Source organism: Eptesicus fuscus, chromosome 7, assembly GCF_027574615.1.
Source record: "Eptesicus fuscus isolate TK198812 chromosome 7, DD_ASM_mEF_20220401, whole genome shotgun sequence".
Classification (NCBI taxonomy): Eukaryota; Metazoa; Chordata; class Mammalia; order Chiroptera; family Vespertilionidae; genus Eptesicus; species Eptesicus fuscus.
The window spans coordinates 89257919-89269688 of NC_072479.1; the positions used below are offsets into that span (position 1 = coordinate 89257919).

At 43.7% G+C, this 11770-nt stretch overlaps 1 pseudogene; it reads right to left on the bottom strand.

The window, feature by feature from the left end:
- Positions 1-10800: 10800 nt before the first annotated feature.
- LOC129149837 (ferritin light chain-like) lies at positions 10801-11313 on the bottom strand (annotated as a pseudogene).
- Positions 11314-11770: the final 457 nt, after the last annotated feature.

Consider the following 11770-nt stretch of genomic DNA (forward strand, 5'->3'; position numbering starts at 1 on the left):
ACTGTGGGTGAGGCAGATCCCCTACAGCTGTCTTATGTACAATAAGCTCTGATGGTGAAGGATTCTTTATAAAAGACGTTTGGCCCTAAGATTCATGATGAATCCTTTACTCAACTTCTGAGGTTAAACCAGCTCATATTAACACTGACTTAACGAGGAAGAAGCTCCATTAGATCTGGTTGTTTGTGTGTCTTTAACTCTTGGCCTAGCTTTTGCTTCATTTTGGATATGTAAAAATGCTTTTGGTGGTTATGACTTACGCTTATTTCAACAGACGTCGTTAATGGAAAAACATATATAAATGGATCATAGGGTATGAAAAGCAACGCAGCCATCCATGTGTGTTTAAGCCCATCTAACGGGCCACAGCTATAAGCTGAGCGCCACCACACACCTCGGGGCAGTGACCCATATTTCAGGCAAAGTAGCAAGGGGAAACTGAAAAGTCCCTTTGGTTTTAATATAGAAGTGGCTACCCTGATCGCGCAAGTCATACCCAGAATCAGTTGGGAGAATGTGCAAGGCGGGGGAGGGGAATGGGTACTTTGATCTTTTCATAGTTTCCCTCTTGGTAAATAAACTTATATTTTCAGGCCAAATCTCATTTTGCAATTTCCTGCCAAATTTAGTTCTCTGTAAAGCCTACCTTTGCCTTCTCTGCCCTCAGGCATTCAACAAACACTTTACCTTTTTACTTTTCCAGATTTAAGTTAAACATTTTCGAGAAATGAGGCATGTGATAACAGTCTCTGCAGCATGACATTCATTTGGCCTCTGTTTTCTCTCAAACTCGTCCGTTGCCTCCTGATTTATATTAAATACAGCTACATTTGATGATTTAGAAGTAATGTAAGTGAAAACAGCTTGATTCACTAGAAAAAATAATCAAAGTCAGAATCAAATAATTACAAGCAAATTGGAAGAACAAACTCAATTTTGTCACCAATAATTCTGAGAATTTGTTAGATTGTCATTTTTTATTACGCCGTTTCCATTCCTTCAGCCAAAAGGAGTTCTAAGCAAATTTGAATCTATTTTATAGATGAGGTCCATGAGTTTAATATGATAACTTAAAAAAATTTTAAAAACCTTACCCTGGCCGGGTAGTTCGGTTGGTTGTGAGTTCAATCCCCAGTCAGGGCACATACAAGATGTTTTTCTCTCTCTTTTCCTTCCTCTCTAAAATCAATGAATAAAAATTTTAAAATTAAAAAAATTTAAACCCAGATAGATTACATAGTGAAATCACATTCATTTGGATCCTACCCATATTTACCATGATTTGGATAGGAGTTGATTTGAAGTTTATTTTTCCAGTCCATGGGGGAAAGGGTTTATTAGGAAAATAATGTAAGCAAGATATCAGTGTATTTAAGAAGTCAAATAACTTTGGAGCATTTGAAAAAGCTTTGATATTTTTAATTTGCATATAATTCAATTATTGTGACAAGTGATTATCAATGTTCCTGATTTCATTGGCATTTATATAGGATTTTGTACTTTACAAAAACTTTTACAAGTCAGAATTTTTGTTCTCACTGTATAGAGACATTTCTTCAACAAGTGTTTTATTGGGCACCTATTATGAGTAAGGCTAATTCAAATGATGAAAATAAAACTCTAGGTTTAAATCAAGACCTCTACCCAGGTTACATTCACTTTCTCACCCTTATCCCACCCCAGGACCATCCCACTAGATATTGAACTTGGATGACTCTTTTAAGAACAGGTGTATGTCTTGGTTATCTGACTGTCCAGAATGTCCAGTATCTAGAACTGAACTTGGCACAGAATATATGATATTTATTGAATGAAAATGTGCTGACTCCCAGTCCAGTGCTCTTTTGCTACAACACTGCTAACACTTTTAGAGACAATTGCTGAGCTAAGGAGTATATATCATTTAATCCTCAAGTAAAACACACACACACACACACACACACACCTAAGAAATGGATAATATTATTATCTTCATTTAATAGTTAGAAAAAACGAAACTCAGAGGGTTAAAAGTAACTTGTCCAGGGTCTTATACCTAATAAGTGGCAGAATCAAAATTTGGGTCCAGGAGTGTTTCATTCTGATCCTGTGCTTCACTACTACCCTATACCAACTCCATAGCTGACTCTTAACTGTTAGCCATGTGCTAAAATGCAAGGTCTATAAAAGCAGGGATGTTGCACTTTGCTTTGTTACTGTATTTCCAGAGCCTGGGATACTTGGAACACTTCGGTATCAGGTATACTCTAAAGACAGACATGTTGAATAGATAAATTATTTAATTAAAGATGCTTTGACAGGACCTCCATTTGGTAACATGTTGTTTGACGTTTATTCCATGATTGCTCATAGAAGACACTGTGAGGCTATTGCCTCCATCACTCCTGTTTTTCAAATATGACTCAAGGAACAGGCATCCTGTTCCTGCTCCAGGGTAGAATCTTGGTGGATCTAAACCAGGGAATCCCAACTAAACGTAGTTTGGCAATGTCTAGAGACATTTTTGGTTGTCACACACAACAAGGAAGAGGGTTATGCTACTGACATCTAGTGGGTAGAGCTCACAGATGCTGCTAAACATTCTACAAAGCACAGGACTATCCCCCTGCCCCCAACAAAGAATTCTCCAGTCCAAAATGTCAGTGATGCTGAGGATGAGAAACCCTGGTTTAAGCCAATCATGCTGGTCCCATTTCTCATGCAGTGAGTGGTCCAGGCCTGGTCATGTGAAGTAATTCTGGCCAATGAGAGTATGGCAGGAAATGTTAATTACCTCTGCTTACTCATTTCCCCCATCTTTTGGGGAGTGTGACAGGAAATGTTAATTACCTCTGCTTACTCATTTCCCCCATCTTTTCTATATAGTAGTATTCCTCCACTGTTGGCTAGGCATATGCCCAACTATAGACTACACTTCCCAGCCTCACTTGCTCCAAGGTGTGGCCATGTGACTAAGTTTTGGCCAATGAGATGTAAAAAGAAATGAGTCTAATAAAGAGATCGCTGTTCTTTACTTTCCCTCTTTTCCTCTTTCTGTAGAATGGGAGGTGGTATTGGTGATCCCAGTTGAAGCAAGAGCAGGTCTCCAGGAGATGGCAGAGAAACAAGATAGAAAGATTTACATTGGGACTGGTACAGGAGGGGAAAACAAACATTTCTCGTTTGAACCATTATATTTTCAAGCCCTTTGTTTTAGCAGCTTAACTTGTACTCTAATATAGAGTGCTTCTGGCTAAGATTTTCCTCTCAGATAAAATGCACACACATAGGAAAGGACCCTTTGTCCAAAGGGTGTTGTGGAGTTTGTGTGGAATGTCTGGAACCACGGCTGCCACCATGTAACCAAGAGATGAGGTACCCAGAGGGTCAAAGCTGATCTGCTGAGTGAGAACAGCGTGGGATGGTTGTAAAACACCTGAATCTTTCTTGACGTTGTTGAACCACTGAAGTCACTAACTTTGCTTCCTCCCTACTTCAGGACTTCTTTTTAAGCAAAACAACTAGTAAATTTTCCATTTCATTTAAGCCACTTAGAGGTGTGTGTTTTTTAAATTATAGCCCTATTCGGATTTCCTTTATGTACTCAAGCATAAAGATACTACATGTTATTATAAGTATGCTCAGACTCTTTTTTTTTTGTTTTTGTTAAACTTTTTTTTTCCTACTAATTTATATTGCCTTTCTTCCTACTTCCTACTTCCTTCCACCAAGTTCATCTGAATCTGTGGGGTTTCTATACCTGAAATTAGTATGTTAGGAAAACGTATACTATCAATCACTTGTGGAAATGAGGGTGCAGGACAGCAGCTACAGGTCCCTGTAATGCTTTCTGCTTAGAAACTAGAAGAGCCCCTTTGAGCAGGTAGAATGAAGTTGAATGGGAGGCTCAGCTTCCAAGAAGTAAGTCCTAGGACAGCCGCATTGTGTAGCCTGTGATCTGCAGGGGTCTAGGGAATGCCATTCTCTTGTCAGTGGTGCCCCCTAGTGTTCCTGAGTGTATAACCTTTAATCTGGTCAACCCAGATTAGAGGGGGCCCATGTTTAGTATGATACACCAATTATTTCCATCTACTTTGCTGCCACTAAAGCCTCACTCACACCCCTTTCCTAGTTACACTGCCCGGACACTCCCTGAAGCCACTCGGCTCTACTAACAGGTTTTCAATGTGGGCAAACTCTTTAGATGATCTTAAAATGAGAGCAAGGCTGTTCCCTGAGGGCAACGGTAAATCCTCTTAGTCCCCTTCGTGACAGATGATATAAAAAGGGCCTTGCTCTCCCTCGGAGGGTTCTGCTTTTCACCATCTGTGCACCCACACTGAGGGGCCAGTGTAAAGGTGAATTTCCATTCACTTCCTGCTGGCATCTGGCTCCTTCTTTTGGGCTCCTCTTGAATTGTTTGCCAGACCAGCCAATTAGTCCCCTCACCCTTCCTGAAGCTTCCCAGGAAGCAATATCACAACAGGCAACCCCTTCATTATGCCACTTCTTCTGAGCACTGTGATTCTAAGTGCCCCCAGTTGGAGAGAAGCTAATTTGCACATGACTCTTTAACCCTTCTTTGAAAGACTTCAGACACACACACACACACACACACACACACACACACACACCATCAACAATCTAACCCAAGATAGGAAACAAGGTGAGCATATGTGGCATTCAAGAATAATTTAGTAGTGAGATATAGTTTCAGATGGACTGTAGTTTAAAGAGATCACTATTTATTTAAAAATATATATGTACTTTTATTGATTTCAGAGGGGAATGGAGAGAGAGAGAGAGATAGAAACATCAGTGATGAGAGAAAATCATTGATCAGCTGCTTCTTGCATGCCCCCCACTGAGAATCAAGGCCAAAACCTGGGCATGTGCCTTGACCAGGAATCAAACCCTGACTTCCTGGTTCATAGGTCGATGTTGAACCACTGAGCCATGCCGGCAGGGCAAGAGACCACTATTTAAATACAATATGGGCCGAAACCGGTTTGGCTCAGTGGATAGAGCTTAATTCTGCAGACTGAAGGGTCCCAGGTTTGATTCCGGTCAAGGGCATGTACATTGTTTGCGGGCACATCCCTGGTAGGGGGGGTGCAGGAGGCAGCTGGTCGATGTTTCTCTCTCATTGATGTTTCTAGCTCTCTATCCTTCTCCCTTCCTCTCTGTAAAAAATCAATAAAATATATTTAAAAAAATAAATAAATACAATATGGAAGGAAAACACAGGGACTATATTTTCTGATCCTCATTGCAGGACATAATAAAGACTTTTTTCTAATATATGAATTTGTTAAGATGAAAGAAATCATATAAGGCTGTAAAATAAAATTATATTAAGTTAGACATTTCACAAATTATCTTTTTAGAAAAGAGTATAATTACATTGGCAGGATCCTTTGTGCCCCCAAACCCAGGCTGAACGGTGACCTTCTAGGTAAGGCCAAGGAGATTCTCCCAGTCCTATTCATGGAAACATCAGCTTTGTAACTTGTACTAGGATTCTTCACCTTTAGACATTTTTGCCTAACGCCCAAAGCACACATATTTATTCAGAGCACCCATTTGAATAGGTTTACTTCTCTGATTCCTGAGTGAAGTGTCCATAGGCTGGACAGAGTGGCCGGCTGTTTCAACTCCATGGACCATGGGAGCAATGGAAAGATGTCTGGAGGGTAAAGGCACTTGCGGGTCAGGCTGTGTGCATGGAGGGACAGACACATTTGTGCTCCCCCACTTCTCTGCTGTTGTCACCACAACTTCTCTGCATCCCGTGCACATGGGCGAGTGGAAGGGAAAGGCGGAACTCCTCTTGATGGTTGGGGTGGCAGGTCAGGCCTGGACACAGGACACACCTCACTGGGGACAACCTCCACCCGGAGGCAAGCTCGTTTTCACCTACATAATCACAGGACTGGTGTACTTCAGGGAGTTAATACAAGCGAGGCACTTAGACCGGCGCCTCATATGTGGAATGCAATACCTACAGGTCAGAGGCTATCATTTGCATCTTCAGTGTCTTGCACAAACACACTCTCCATACACGTCTGGTCAGTAGATTTAAAACTCTGTGCCACCTTGGCAGCTCACACTGTCTCAGGAGGACCTCCCTCTTGGTTCATTCTTTGTCTTTGTCTTGGTTCATTCTTTATAAAAAGGAGGTACTAGCTCAACACCTGACCCCTCGATCTGGAACAAAAGGGACAACCCTTGTGAGTCTGCTTAAAGCGGGGAAGCTTCTGGTTTTGTGGTGAGCTGCGAAAAGAATGAGGCTGGAAGCAGCTGGATAATAAAAGTGCTACAGTTCACTGCATGGAGGAAGCAGTTGTCTCCAAAAATGCGGTTGCACCAGATTTTACGTACAATAAGGAGGTTGGTCCCGTGGAGAGGAGAGAGGCAAGGGCTCCGCTGAGAAGGAACTAACTCCTTCTATAAGTCAGGAAACCTCAACGCTCTTAGTGGCCCAGGGGAAGCCCAGCCCCTCCCCACAGCGATTCTTTTGCTTCCTCAGAACCCGGAACCCGGAAGCTCAAGCCCAATCGGGCACCTTTTTTGGTGTGCCCTTCCTTACCTTCCTCCCCAGTAATTTCACAAGACACTCCTTCAAGCCCGATGACCTCCTTCCCCATTGTTTCACAGCCTGGCAGCTTCGGCCAATTCTCCCTGGTAAGCCCTGCCCTAACATGCAACCTGTTCTGTCGACCAAAGACTCACTGCATTTCCACACCTGTCTTTCTAGGGCCCTGTCATTGTGAAACCTTCCTTCTGAAACTCAATGAAAGCCGTGCAATCCGGCTTGTCAACCAGTCTTGTCCAGGGGCTCCATTTTTTCTTTTGGTTTTCAATGACAGTTTGCATTCAATATTATTTTGTCTTAGTTTCTGGTGTACAGCATAGTGTTAGAAGCCCCCCATTTTTGAAGAGACAAAAGCAGGTTGCTGGGAACCGACTGACCGCTTAGTGGGTAGGGGGGTTCTCTTTGGGGGTAATGAAAGAAGACATTTTGGAACTCCATTGAGGTGGCAGTTGTGCAATATTGTGAATGCACTAAATGCGACTGAATCGTACACTTCAAAATGGTCAACTTTATGTTACGTGAATTTCACCTCAATCAAATCATGAAATATTGGCCCAGCTTCTCAGGTAAATAGGTCTGGGTAAATGGTGAAAATGGAGGAAAGGGGAGCCAGCCAGAAAGCCAGTGGGGCTCGCCCTCCTCAGACCTGCAGTTCAGGGCCAAGAGGGCAGTGGAACCAGAGAGAATGCGCCCAGCTGCATACCTGGCAGACATGTTCCGATGGTGCAAAGGGGCTGGGCTGGTTCATCACTAAGGCACCCACTTGCCATGGAGCTCAAGCTCCCTGAAGGTTTAATTTTTATTGCAGGACACATTTCTTTTTTTGGTGAAGAGTCTCTTTGGCTGGGGTGGTTCTCTGCTTTAAATTGTCCATCCCATAAGCAAACACTGCTCAGTGGGACAACCAGCCCTTGAGGGGTTGAAAGGCTAATTACCAAATAGAGAAGCCAGCATTCAAGGAGGGTTGGTTTCCTTTCACTTCTGCCTTCTGTAGAAGCTTCTAGAGCAGTGGTTCTCAACCTTCCTAATGCCGCGACCCTTTAATACAGTTCCTCATGTTGTGGTGACCCCCAACCATAAAATTATTTTCGTTGCTACTTCATAACTGTAATTTTGCTACTGTTAATGAATCGTAATGTAAACATATGTGTTTTCCGATGGTCTTAGGCTCTATAGCAGCGGTTCTGTCGCCTAAGACCATCGGAAAACACATATATTTACATTACGATTCACTAACAGGAAAACACATATATTTACATTACGATTCATTAACAGTAGCAAAATTACAGTTATGAAGTAGCAACGAAAATAATTTTATGGTTGGGGGTCACCACAACATGAGGAACTGTATTAAAGGGTCGCGGCATTAGAAAGGTTGAGAACCACTGCTCTAGTGGTATCTTGCACCCGGGTCAGAGAAAATGCAGGGTGCCTCGTTTAATTTGCATTTCAGATAAAGGAAAAGTAGTTTTTAAGCATATGTATATCTGATGCAATATTTGGGACATAATTATACTAAAACGTGTTCATTGTTTATTTGAAATGTAATGGACACGCTCTCTCTTTATTTGCTAAGTCTGGCAATCCTATGAAGAGGTCTCTGAAATTCTGACCAATAGGATTACAGACGACAGCCACGTTGCAAGTCGGATAACAAGTAGTTGGACTCCCCTGGGCACACTTTACGCCATCGGCCTTGTCCCTGCCAGTACTCAGTCTCCCAAACAATTGTGCAGCCTCCAATATCGCAAGCCTCAAATGTGTAACCGATGGCTCGGGGCCCGGTTTTGTTTGTTGATACCCTCCTGGTGGCAAAAGTAGCCCCTATGATTTATACCAGGTGGGAAACAGCATGGTACCTTCCCAGTGGAAACAAGGGTGATCAGACGCAGTGGAATGGGGTCAAGCTCAACCCACTGAGCCGCCCTCGCCTTAAGGAGAGCTCTGTGCCACAGAACCCATTTCTGGAAAAAACACATCCCAGAGAGTAGCTAGAAGATGGCCATTCTGGATTTTGATGTTTTTCTACTGCTTTTGTCCTACTGGGTTATTTTAGGGCAAGGAGAGTTATGTGAGGAAGTCTAACCACAGTGGAAAGGACTTTTATAAATAGCTAACTCACACACCTGATTATGTTCCCCTGGCTGCAGGCTGGACAACCATGATTTTTCTTTAATTTCTTTTTTTAAATTGAAGTACAGTGGACATACATTATTATGTCAGTTTCAGGTGTACAACATAACGATTCAATAGCTGTATATATTGTGAAATGATATCACCATAAGGCTAGTTAACATTCATCACCACACATAGTTACAATAATTTTTTTTCTTCTGATGAGAACTTTGATGATTTACTCTCTTAGCAACTTTCAAATACGCAATACAGTATTATTAACTACTAGAGGCCCAGTGCATGAAACCGTGCGGGTAGGGTCCCTAGGGCCTAGCCTCCTGCGATCAGGGCCATCTTCTGCCCGTTTGCCAGTCCCCAGACTGAACGCCGCATCCACCGCCAGGATGTCAGGCCGTTGGGATCACCAGCTCATCCCCGGCTGTTTGGGGGCTCAGGCCTGTGGGAAAGCATACGCCGGCGACTTTACCTCCATGTGCGTGCGCCGGGCTGGCCGCTGATGGAAGGCGTTGCCCACTCGGGCCGCTCACGCCGGGGAGGTAGGTCACGGGCATGCCCCGCAGCTTCTGTCAGTGCCTCAAGTCCCAGCAGCAGCGGCAGTAGCTGCGGCGCCTGTGTGAGCGGCCCCGAACAAGCAGCGCGTTCCATCAGCGGCCAGCCCGGCACACGCGCGTGGTGAAGTCGTCGGCACCTGCTTTCCTGCAGGTCTGAGCCCCTGAGCAGCCGGGGATAAGCTGGTGATCCCAACAGCCTGACAGCCAGCTTGGTCCTCCCACCACCTACCCCAAGTCCCCCTTTCACCATTGCTGATCCACCGGAGCCTGCGGGCGGGGGGCAGGGACCGAGAGGTCAGCTGTTCAGCCCTCTAGCCAGTCCCCAGTCCCGCCCCGCCCCTCTCGTGGGTGTGGGGGGGAGGAGAGACCGGTGGTTTGGTCATCACGGTAGTCACGGACACTGGCTTTTCATATATATAGATAGTCATCATGTATATTACACCCCATGACTTACTTTATAACTGAAAGTTTATACCTTTTGACCCCCTTGAACCAATTTTGTATCTCCACCTCCACCCCAGCAACTACCATCTGTTTTCTGTATTTATGAGATCAGTTTGTTGGTTTGTGGGTTTGTTTGTTTTTTAGATTCCACATATAAGTGAGAGCATACAGTATTTGTCTTTTTCTGTCTGGCTTATTTCACTTAGCATAATGCCCTCAAAGTCTATCCACGTTGTCACAAATGGCAAGATTCTATTATTTTTTTAAGCTGGATACTATTTCATGTATATATACCACATTTTCTTTAACCATTCATCCATTGATGGACACTTAGGTTGTTTCCATATCTTGGCTATTATAAATAATGCTGCAATGAACATGGGTGTATATATGTATATAATTATATATATATATATATATATATATATATATATATACACACACACACACACACATATATATATATATATATATAATCTTTTTGAGCTAGTGTTTTCATTTTCTTTGAGTATATATTTAAAAGTAGGATTGCTGGATCATATGGTAGTTCTGGTTTTAATTTTTTGAGAGACCTCCATTCTGTTTTCCATAGTGGCTATTCCAATTAACATTTTCACCAACAGTGCACAAGGATTTGATTTTCTCCCCATCCTCACAAATACTTGCTCTTTCTCATCTTTTTTTTTTCCCCCCCTGCAAAAAGCTTTATTGTTTCATTTGGTCCAATGCATGGGAGAAGGCTTCAGGGGGTTAAAAGAATGGCTAGGCCTTGTTTGGCTCAGTGGATAGAGCGTTGGCCTGTGGACTGAAGAGTCCTGGGTTCAATTCCGGTCAAAGGCACATGCCTGGGTTGTAGGCTTGATCCCCAGCGGGAGGGTGTTTAGGAGGCAGCCCATCAATGATTCTCTCTTATCATTGATGTTTCTATCTCTCTCCCTCTTCCTTCCTCTCTGAAATCAATAAAAATATGTTAAAAAGAAGAAAAAGAAAAAGAATGGCTAATAGTTTCAGGAAGAGGCTCAGGTAAAAGCCAGACCCAGGCGAATGCAGAGGGGCCTCTCAATGGCCTCTGGGCTCCAAAGGCTCCTGGTCATGCTTGAGGGTGAGCCTTTCGAAGAGATACTCGCCCAGCCCAGCCTGGGGCCAGCCAGCCTGAGGATGTTAGTCAGGTGGTCGCCCATCTCCTTGATGAGTTTCACCTCCTCATCCAGGAAGTGGTTCTCCCGGAAGCCAAAGAGATGAGGGTCTGCGCGGGTAGAACCCAGGACCTGCAGCTCCAAAAGGGCCTGGTTCAGGTTCCTCTCCAAGGCCAGGGCGGCTTCCATGGCCCCGGGTTTTGCCCACTCATCTTGGGAGACTTTAGCACGTCCTGGAAGAGAATGCGGCCACCACGCTTGTTTTGCATCTTTAAGAGACGCTCAGCGCCCTGGCGCTTCTTCTCCACCAACTCGAGGAAGAAGTGGCTCACACCCCCAGAGCCACATCGTCATGGTCGAACTAGAAGCCCAGAGAGAGGTAGGTGTAGGAGGCCCGCAGAGGCAGGTTGGCCAGGCAGTTGACCGCAGCCTCCACTTCAGTGGAATAATTCTAATGAATTTGGGAGCTCATGGTTGTTTGGCAATAAGGAGTTAAGGTAGAAAAAAACAAACAAACCTGTGTGTTGGCTGGTCCCACAGGTGGTTCTGAAGGTGGTGACTGGATAAGATGCAGGAGGGTGGCCAGAAGAAGGGGCATCCCTGGGTCTGTTCCATCCAAACAGTCCAAACACTGTCAAAGCAAGAGACAGATCCAGGACCGCCGAGGGCACTGCCTATTTCTTGTCTCTTTGATAATAGCAATTCTAACAGATGTGAGATGACATCTTATTGTAGTCTTGATTTGCATTTCCCTGATGATTAGTGATGTTGAACATCTTTTCATGTGCCTGTTGGCCATCTCTGTGTCTTTGGAAAAATGTCTATTCAGATCCTCTACCCATTTTAAAAATCAGATTGTTTGTTTTTGCTATTGAGTTCTATGAGTTTTTTTTAATATACTATTTGGGATATTAATCCCTTATCAGCTA